The following is a 9,704-nucleotide window of genomic DNA, read 5'->3' on the forward strand; positions in this document are numbered from 1 at the left end:
AAACTTCCTTTCAATTTTATCTCTCAGACCTTCTTCCCAATATTTATCTTGCATGACTGATCCCATCTTGACATTGGATTCTTAAAAGATAAGCTAACACATTTTTCATCCTACTGACAACCTCCCATCATCTCCAGATAGTCTGCAGTCAATGTTAAACTGATGGGATGGTTCTAACTAATGGAAGCTTCTATGATTGTAAAGTTGCTCAAATTATGCTCCAGATTCCAGCTGAGATGAATTCCTTGCTTTTCTCCTTCCTCTGTTTTATCATATTTTCAAAACTCTCTTTCTTTTGAGATCCTTCCCCAATAAATTATATGTTCCTGAAGCCCTGGCTCAGATTCTACACCTAAAGAATTAATCTAAGGTACTGCTGCTATTGCTAAGTCGCTTCAGTCATGTCTGACTCTGTGCAATCCCATAGATGGCAGCCCACCAGGTGCTCCAGTCACTGGAATTCTCCAGCCAAGAACAATGGAGTCGGTTGCCATTTCCTTCTCCATTGTATGAAAGAGAAAAGTGAAAGTGAAGTTGCTCAGTCGTGTCCAACTCTTAGCGACTTCATGGACTGCAGCCTATCAGGCTTCTCTGTCCATGGGATTTTCCAGGCAAGAGTACTAGAGTGGGTTGCCATTGCCTTCTCTGAATCTAAGGTGAGCTCCTGTCAGTCTGAGTGAATAAGAGAAATTATCTTTGCTCTCAATGATTTCAGAGCCCACCATAGAAGAAAATAAAAGAGCTTCAAGTGCTAAGATACTGACAGATGTAGATACATTTATGTTGTTTCTAATGTACTTCTTCGTGAAAGTCTTGCAGAAGTTCCAGTATGTCTTTCCAAACTACTGGTGTATAACTTAATTGGGTAAGGACATTTTCCAACTTGCAGGAAGAAATAGAGAATGATAAGTCTTCTCATCATTTATTATTCCAAGTCATTTAATAAATTGATCCATTGATAAATTGCAAGTGAAATTATTTTATTTGGCTACAAGTCCTGGTTATGAAATGTTCTAGGATGTAGCATGTCCCCAAATAGAAATAAACCCAAAGAGGGATTTAGTGCTGAGCAGTGGTTCACAAAGACTTTAAAGATTCCTAGCCCAATATCTCTTACTCAAAATAATTACCTTTATACTGCACCTTTACCTTACTAATTGTATCTCAATAGTATTTTTCAAAGGTCAGTAACTCTGTAGTTTCAGAATTTACTTTAAATATGTATCTAGTGCTTTCAGTCAATGAAAATAGCCATTTGTGTTTAATATTTCCAAGTCTACTCTTGTCATCTAAGCAGAAATATCAATTTAAAATATAGACATAACTAAACATTTCATCTTAAATTAATTATTATAGTGATAGAATAGCTTCATATTTACCCTAATGTTCACACTTTAGAATCTGATCCCAGTTAGTAATGAATGACATATTGCCCCAAATAGTCAAAGTATTTCTTCTGGAATACAAAACCTGCTGACTAAATAGAGTTACTGATATATATAGATGATGACATTTTAAATGTTAAAGGTTTCAATATAATTAATGTTACTTGAGCATCTACTAGAGGTGGAATTATACCAGGTATTATTGGGGAAACACAGGCAAACAAGACATAGGTCCTGTAATTTCAGGGCATGAAATGTATTGAGGAGACTATATATGTGTGAGAAATCCTAAGGCACATTGTAAGTAGTGCCATAATAGAGCTAAAAAAAAATAGTGTTATATATAACAGAGAATATGGAAATTGATCAGTTTCTGTGTGAAAAGGTGAAACATCCTAGCTAGTTCCTCAGAAGTATATATAAAGTCCTTCCTGTATCTTAAGTTAATGTTAATTTGTTTTACAATTGATTTCCAATTCCTCCTGTCAATGAAATCCCAACTAACATATTAATACATCTTAAACCAGATGAGAAGAAGTGGAAAAATAAAAAATATTATATATATATATATACATATATATATATAACACCAATATATTCATATCAAAATAATGGATAAATGATTATAACTATTTTACTCCTTATTTCTTTAAGCTGGGCACATGATCATAGGTATTTTTATAACTATCCTTTCCAACTGCTCATTGTGTAGTCCTTTTGCTCTCAGGAAAGAACATGGGGATTGTTGGGGTTCTTTGCCTGGTGATGTGGTCATAACCTGTATTATTGAAAATTCTGGATCATTAGCTATCCTGCTTAAATTGCTTATATTTATTTAGTTTACTTAAATTTATTTTCTATTGACTTTCATCATAAGATATGAAATGCACAAGGCACATAATCAAGGATCTCCTACATTCCAAAATACTCCTCTTTATCCCATTGTGCAATCCAAGTCCATTTTAATTTGATAGGATCAGTTATCCCAGGCCTCTATTCAGTGTCATCATGATCTCAAAATGAGTGACAGTCTCACCTTCCATTTTGGTGAAATCATGTTATTGCCTCTTGGAAGCTTTTGCAACTAAGGCCTTTAGAGCATCAAAGCCTAAAATCTTGAGAAAGACAAGCAAACTTTGCTTGTGGATTACTAGAGATACTATGAAGAAGTACTACTTAATTTCCTATCCCTTGATTCTAAGACTAACCTATTTTTCACCATATCTGAGTCTTCAAATGTTATTCCACCCTTCGAAGAAGCCATTGCTTTCAGACAATGGGAGATGTGTTCAGATCCACGTATTTACTAAGCACAGGCCTATTTTTGCACTTAATTTTCTGTTAAATAAATTTCTTGATCAACAGCAGTGTTGTGTAGAACACCATGCCAGTGAATAAGTTAAAGATACCAATTTTTAATATGTTGGACAGATACGTGTTTCCACACTGACAATTCTCAAACACTGGAGGTCATAACGATTCAGTTGATTTCTAATATATCTACCTGGCGATAGCATCAGATCCACAGGTTAAGAGTTCAGTACTGCAAGATCATCTACCTCTACCCCTAAGGACACCAACTGAAAGCCCAGGTTATCTCCAGTACTTCTGATATAACGGTCTACATGTCAGTTTCCAATGACCTCTTCCTTGCATTTGACTGGTTTGCTAGAGGAGTGCATCAAATTCAGAGAAACAGTCTACTTATTAGATTATCAGTTTATTATAAAATAATATTAGTCAGGAACAGTCAGGTGGAAGAGATGCATGGGAAACATTTGCCCTAAGTGCCCCCTCTTCCAGTGCCTCAACATGCTTATTATTTTGGAAGCTTCTGAGCCCAGTCATTTTGGTGTTTTATGGAGACTTACTTACATGGGGCTTCCCTGGTGGCTGAGAGGTTAAAGCATCTGCCTGGAATGCGGGAGACCCGGGTTCAATCCCTGGGTTGGGAATATCCCTTGGAGAAGGAAATGGCAACCCACTCCAGTACTCTTGCCTGGAGAATCCCATGGAGGGAGGGGCCTGATAGGCTACAGTCCATGGGGGTTGCAAAGTCGGACTGAGCGACTTTACTTTCACTTTACTTATATGAGAACAATAGATTAAGTCATTCAGTTCAGTTCAGTCGCTCAGTCATGTCCGACTCTTTGTGATCCCATGAACCACAGCATGGCAGGCCTCCCTGTCTGTCACCAACTCCCGAAATTTACCCAAACTCTTGTCCATTGAGTTGGTGATGCCATTCAAACATCTTATCCTCTGTAGTCCCCTTCTCCTTCTACCTTCAATCTTTCCCAGAATCAGGGTCTTTTCAAATGACTCAGATCTTTGCATCAGGTGGCCAAAGTATTGGAGTTTCAGCTTCAACATCAGTCCTTCCAATGAATATTCAGGACTGATTTCCTTTGGGATGGACTGGTTTGATCTCCTTGCAGTCCAAGGGACTATCAAGAGTCTTCTCAATACCACAGTTTAAAAGCACCATTCTTTGGTGCTCAGCTTTCTTTATAGTCCAACTCTCACATCCATATGGAAAACCATAGTCTTGATTAGATGGACATTTGTTGACAAAGTAATGTCTCTGCTTTTTAATATGCTTTCTAGGTTGGTTACTACTTTCCTTCCAAGGGGTAAGTGTCTTTTAATTTCATGGCTGCAATCACCGTCTACAGTGATTTTGGAGCCCAGAAAAAAAAAAAAAAGTTATCCACTGTTTCCACTATTTCCCCATCTATTTGTCATGAAGTGATGTGACCGAATGCCTATATCTTAGTTTTCTTAATGTTGAGCTTTAAGACAACTTTTTCACTCTCTTCTTTCACTTTCATCAAGTCTCTTTAATTCCTCTTCACTTTCTGCCTTAAGGGTGGTGTTATCTGCATATCTGAGGTTATTGATATTTCTCCTGGCAAACTTGATTCCAGCTTTTGCTTCATTCAGCCTAGCCTTTCCCATGATGTAATCTGCATATAAGTTAAATAAACAAGGTGACATTATACAGCCTTGACATACTCCTTTTCCTATCTGGAACCAGTCTGTTGTTCCATGTCCAGTTCTAACTGTTGCTTCCTGACCTGCATACAGGTTTCTCCAGAGGCAGATCAGGTGGTCTGGTATTCCCATCTCTTTTTGAATTTTCCGCAGTTTGTTGTGATCCACAGGATCAAAAGCTTTGGCATAGTCAATAAACAGAAGTAGATGTTTTTCTGGAACCCTCTTGCTTTTAAGCAAGAGATGATCGAGCGGATGTTGTCAATTTGATCTATGGTTCCTCTGCCTTTTCTAAAATCAGACTGGATATCTGAAAGTTCATGGTTCATATATTGCTGAAGCCTGGGTTGGAGAATTTTGAGCATTACTTTACTAGTGTGTGAGATGAGTGCAATTGTGAGGTAGTTTGAACATTCTTTGGCATTGACCTTCTTTGGGACTGGAATGAAAACTGACCTTTTCCAGTCCTGTGGCCACTGCTGAGTTTTCCAAATTTGCTGGCATATTGAGTGCAGCACTTTCACAGCATCATCTTTCAGGAATTAAAATAGCCCAACTGGAATTCCATCCCCTCAACTAGCTTTGTTTGTAGTCATACTTCCTAAGGCCCACTTGACTTCACATTCCAGGATATCTGACACTAGGTGAGTGATCACACCACAGTAATCATTTGGGTCATGAAGATCTTTTTTTGTATAGTTCTTCTGTGTATTCTTGCCACTTCTTAATATCTTCTGATTCTGTAAGGTCTATACTATTTCTGTCCCTTATTGAGCCCATTTTTGCATGAAATATTCCCTTGGTATCTCTAATTTTCCTGAAGAGATCTCTAGTATTTCCCATTCTGTTGTTTTCCTCTATTTCTTGTCATTGATCACTGAGTAAGGCTCTTCTATCTCTCCTTGCTATTCTTTGGAACTCTGCATTCAAATGGGAATATCTTTCGTTTTCTCCTTTGCTTTTCGCTTCTCTTCTTTTCCCAGCTATTTGTAAGGCCTCTTCAACTCGCCATTTTGCTTTTTTGCATTTCTTTTCCATGGGGATGGTCTTGATCCCTGTCTCCTGTACAATGCCACAAACCTCCGTCCATAGTTCATCAAGCACTCTGTCTATCAAATCTAGTCCCTTAAATCTATTTCTCACTTCTACTGTATAATTACAAGGAATTTGATTTAGGTCATACCTGCATGGTTTAGTGGTTTTCCCCAGTTTCTTCAATTTAAGTCTGAATTTGGCAATAAGGAGTTCATGATCTGAGCCACAGTCAGCTCCCAGTCGTGTTTTTGCCAACTATATAGAGCTTCCTCATCTTTGGCTGCAAAGAATACAATCGGTCCTATTTCAGTGTTTACCTTCTGGTGCTGTCCATGTGTAGAGTCTTCTCTTGTGTTGTTGGAAGAGGGTGTTTGCTATGACCAGTGCATTCTCTTGGCAAAACTCTATTAGTCTTTGCCCTGCTTCATTCTGTACTCCAAGGCCAAATTTTCCTGTTATTCCAGGTATTTCTTGACTCTCTACTTTTGCATTCCAGTCCCTTATAAAAAGGATATCTTTTTTGGGTGGGTTAGTTCTAAGAGGGCTTGTAGGTCTTCATAGACCCATTCAACTTCAGCTTTTTCAGCATTACTGATTGGGGCATAGACTTGGGTTGCTGTGATATTGAAGGGTTTGCTTTTGAAACGAAGAGAGATCATTCTGCTGTTTTTAAGATTGCATCCAAGTACTGTATTTCAGACTCTTTTGTTGACTATGATGGCTATTCCATTTCTTCTAAGGGATTCCTGCCCGCAGTAGTAGGTATACTGGTCATCTGAGTTAAATTCACCCATTCCAGTCCATCTTAGTTCACTGATTCCTAGAATGTTATTGTTCACTCTTGCCATTTCCTGTTTGACCACTTCCAATTTGCCTTGATTCATGGACCTAACATTCCAGGTTTCTATGCAATATTGCTCTTCATAGCATTGGATATTGCTTTTATCACCAGTCCCATGTACAACTGGGTAATGGTTTTGCTTTAGCTCCATCCCTTCATTCTTTCTGGAGTTATTTCTCCACTGATCTCCAGTAGCATTTTGGGCACATACCAACATGGAAATTCATCTTTCAGTGTCCTATCTTTTTGCCTTTTCATATTGTTCATGGGGTTCTCAAGGCAAGAATACTAAAGTCATTTGCCAATCCGTTCTCCAGTGGGTCACATTCTGTCAGACCTCTCCACTATGACCCGTCCATCTTGGGTGGCCCCACAGGGCATGGCTTAGTTTCATTGAGTTAGACAAGCTGTGGTCCATGTGATCAAATTGGCTAGTTGTCTGTGACCGTGGTTTTAGTTTGTCTGCGCTCTGAAGCCTTCTCTTAGTGCCTACTGTGTTACTTGGGTGTCTCTTACCTTGGATGTGGGGTAACTCTTCACGGCTGCTCCAGCAAAGCATAGCCTCTGCTCCTTACCTTAGACATTAGTAGCTCCTCTCGGCTACCACCCCTGACCTTGGACTTGGGGTAGTTCCTCTTGGCCACTCCTGCGCTGTCACAGTCACCGCTCCTAAACTTTCAATGACTGTTTATCTCTTCTATATTTGTGCCTTGCCTGTCATAGGAAATAAAAATAACCACTTATACAAGGGTTTCTACAGACTCCCTAATTCGTGTACTTCAGTCAGCACCACGTCCAGAAAGATTCCAAGACCGCTTACAGGACTTAAGTCACTGGTCACTGGAAATATATCCAACCTCCAGCTCCTCTCTCTTTCCAGAGGTCAAGAGGGCAAAACTAAATGTTCCACCCCTCTGATCACACAGTTGGCTTTTCTGGCAACCAGATCAGTCTGTAGATGAACTTCAAAGTCTCTTCATTAACAGAAAAAAAAGAGAGGAAATCACTTAGGAAATTCCAATGGCTTTAGGAATTATATGCCAGTAAGATCACATCTATTTTCCTTCTTATATTTCATAGTATCATAATAAGTGAACGTGAAAGTTGCTCAGTCATGTCTGACTCTGTGCAACCCCATGGAGTATACTGTCCATGGAATTCTCCAGGTCTGAATACTGGGGTGAATACCCTTTCCCTTCTTCAGGGGATCTTCCCAACCCAGGGATTGAGCCTAGGTCTCCCACATAGCAGGTGGATTATTTACCAGCTGAGCCACAAGGGAAACCCAAGAGTACTGGAGGGGGTAGCTTATTCCTTCTCCAGAAGATCTTTCCAACCCAGGAATCAGACCAGGGTCTCCTACACTGCAGGTGGATTTTTTTTGCCAACTGAACAATCAGGGAAGCCCAATATCATAATAAGGCAGCCCTGAATTCCCAAGATGACAAGTTTAGCAGAAACCTTGCAGTCTAGGAAAGCAAATTATATTTGGAGTAAAGGTCTCTTTCTGTTGGAATAAATCACTCCATTTCTATGATGAACATGATTTACCAGGTAGGTAACTGATACCCTGGGAAATAGTGCCATTTTCGAACTTGTGTTCATCTTAAACTCTGCCACGGCTAAGTCACATTTGTTGAGCATTCTCTTGGAACACCAATGTCCTCACATTCTGTGCCCATTCAGAGAGATCTATACACAGATTTTTTTTCAAAAGATCTTCTTGTTATCTATTTTTTAATCATATTTTGTTCTTCCAAGTCTTTGACCATCGTGTCAAAATATTAACTGTATCTCATGAATTGATACAGACTTGTACCTCTGGTCATCTGTCATTTCAGGTTAAAGGATCATCCAGGTATACTGCTTGAAATCCTGCCTACTTGACAGTATCTCCAATTGTCATTGTCCTTCAGTGTTAACACTGTAGCACTGTAACTGTCCAGTTTTCAGTGGTGTGTGTATATGTCATACAGAATCATTTGTAAACCAATCCTACATTTGTTTTTCATTAAACTCATTCTAGGGAACTCCCCATGAGCCTAGAGTTATAAGTAGGGAGAGAGAAGGCAATATATCAAGAGTAGTGGCCATAGGCATCTAGGTCATTTCTTTGTGTGATTTACTTGTGTCTTCAGGATTTTCTTGAGCCTAATCCTGGGTGTATCAGTTCCATTTGATGATGAAAACTGCTGTCCATTTTTAATTATGTGGCTAAGTGGGCCAGATAACACTCAGTTGCAGTTGCATGATAACGAAGGAAGGATATAACCAAAGAAGCAACGTCCTTATAGAAGAAATAAAGCATTGGATCCAGACCTTGGGTGGAAAGTTTAGCCTTAAATCAGGGCAGAGATTCATTTTACCTTGGTAATTAGAGAGAATGCTATGTACATGCACATTATGAAAAGTTAACTGTAAAAAAGGAAGTTTTACTTTGTTGACATGTTTTTCCAGTAAGATTTAAGATGATGTCAAAACTTTTCAAAATTCATTTTCCAAAATTAGCTCCGATAATACTTTTAACAATAAACCATCCCTGTCTGCCTGATTGTTTTTGGTAAATATATTATTTATTTCATAGCAGCCTTTTTCACTTCTATTCTTTCTTAGACCACATAATGATATTTTGTCTCTTTCCTTATGATGTATATGGTATCCCTTAAGGGAAGAAAATGTTTCTTGTTATATTTCCACTGTTTTCAAGTATCCAGCATAATTGCCCATATTTTCTGAATAAATAAATAGAAAATATAGATCAAGCATTACACAGAGGATTAAGCACTATCAGTTCAGTTCAGCTGCTCAGTCGTGTCCGACTCTTTGCAACCTCATGAGTCACAGCAGGCCAGGCCTTCCTGTTCATCACCATCTCCTGGAGTTCATTCAGACTTACGTCCATTGAGTCCGTGATGCCATCCAGCCATCTCATCCTCTGTCGTCCCCTTCTCCTCCTGCCTCCAATCCCTCCCAGCATCAGAGTCTTTTCCAATGAGTCAACTCTTCGCATGAGGTGGCCAAAGTACTGGAGTTTCAGCTTTAGCATCATTCCATCCAAAGAAATCCCAGGGTTGATTTCCTTCAGAATGGACTGGTTGGATCTCCTTGCAGTCCAAGGGACTTAAGAGTCTTCTCCAACACCACAGTTCAAACACATCAATTCTTCAGCACTCAGCCTTCTTTGTAGTCCAACTCTAACATCCATACATGACCACAAGAAAAACCATAGCCTTGACTAGACGGACCTTAGTCAGCAATGTCTCTGCTTTTGAATATGCTACCTAGGTTGGTCATAACTTTTCTTCCAAGGAGTAAGCGTCTTTTAATTTCATGGCTGCAGTCACCATCTGCAGTGATTCTGGAGCCCCAAAAATAAAGTCTGACACTGTTTCCACTGTTTCCCCATCTGTTTCCCATGAAGTGATGGGACTGGATGCCATGATCTTCCT

General features: G+C 39.2%; 1 non-coding gene across 1 annotated transcript; it reads left to right on the forward strand.

Moving 5' to 3' along the window:
* Positions 1–3,268: 3,268 nt before the first annotated feature.
* On the forward strand, positions 3,269–3,340 carry TRNAS-GGA (transfer RNA serine (anticodon GGA)). Its single transcript has one exon. It is a non-coding gene; the product is annotated as a tRNA-Ser (tRNA).
* The last annotated feature ends 6,364 nt before the right edge of the window (positions 3,341–9,704 follow it).

The sequence above is a fragment of the Ovis canadensis genome, chromosome 15 (assembly GCF_042477335.2).
Source record: "Ovis canadensis isolate MfBH-ARS-UI-01 breed Bighorn chromosome 15, ARS-UI_OviCan_v2, whole genome shotgun sequence".
In the NCBI taxonomy this organism is placed as follows: Eukaryota; Metazoa; Chordata; class Mammalia; order Artiodactyla; family Bovidae; genus Ovis; species Ovis canadensis.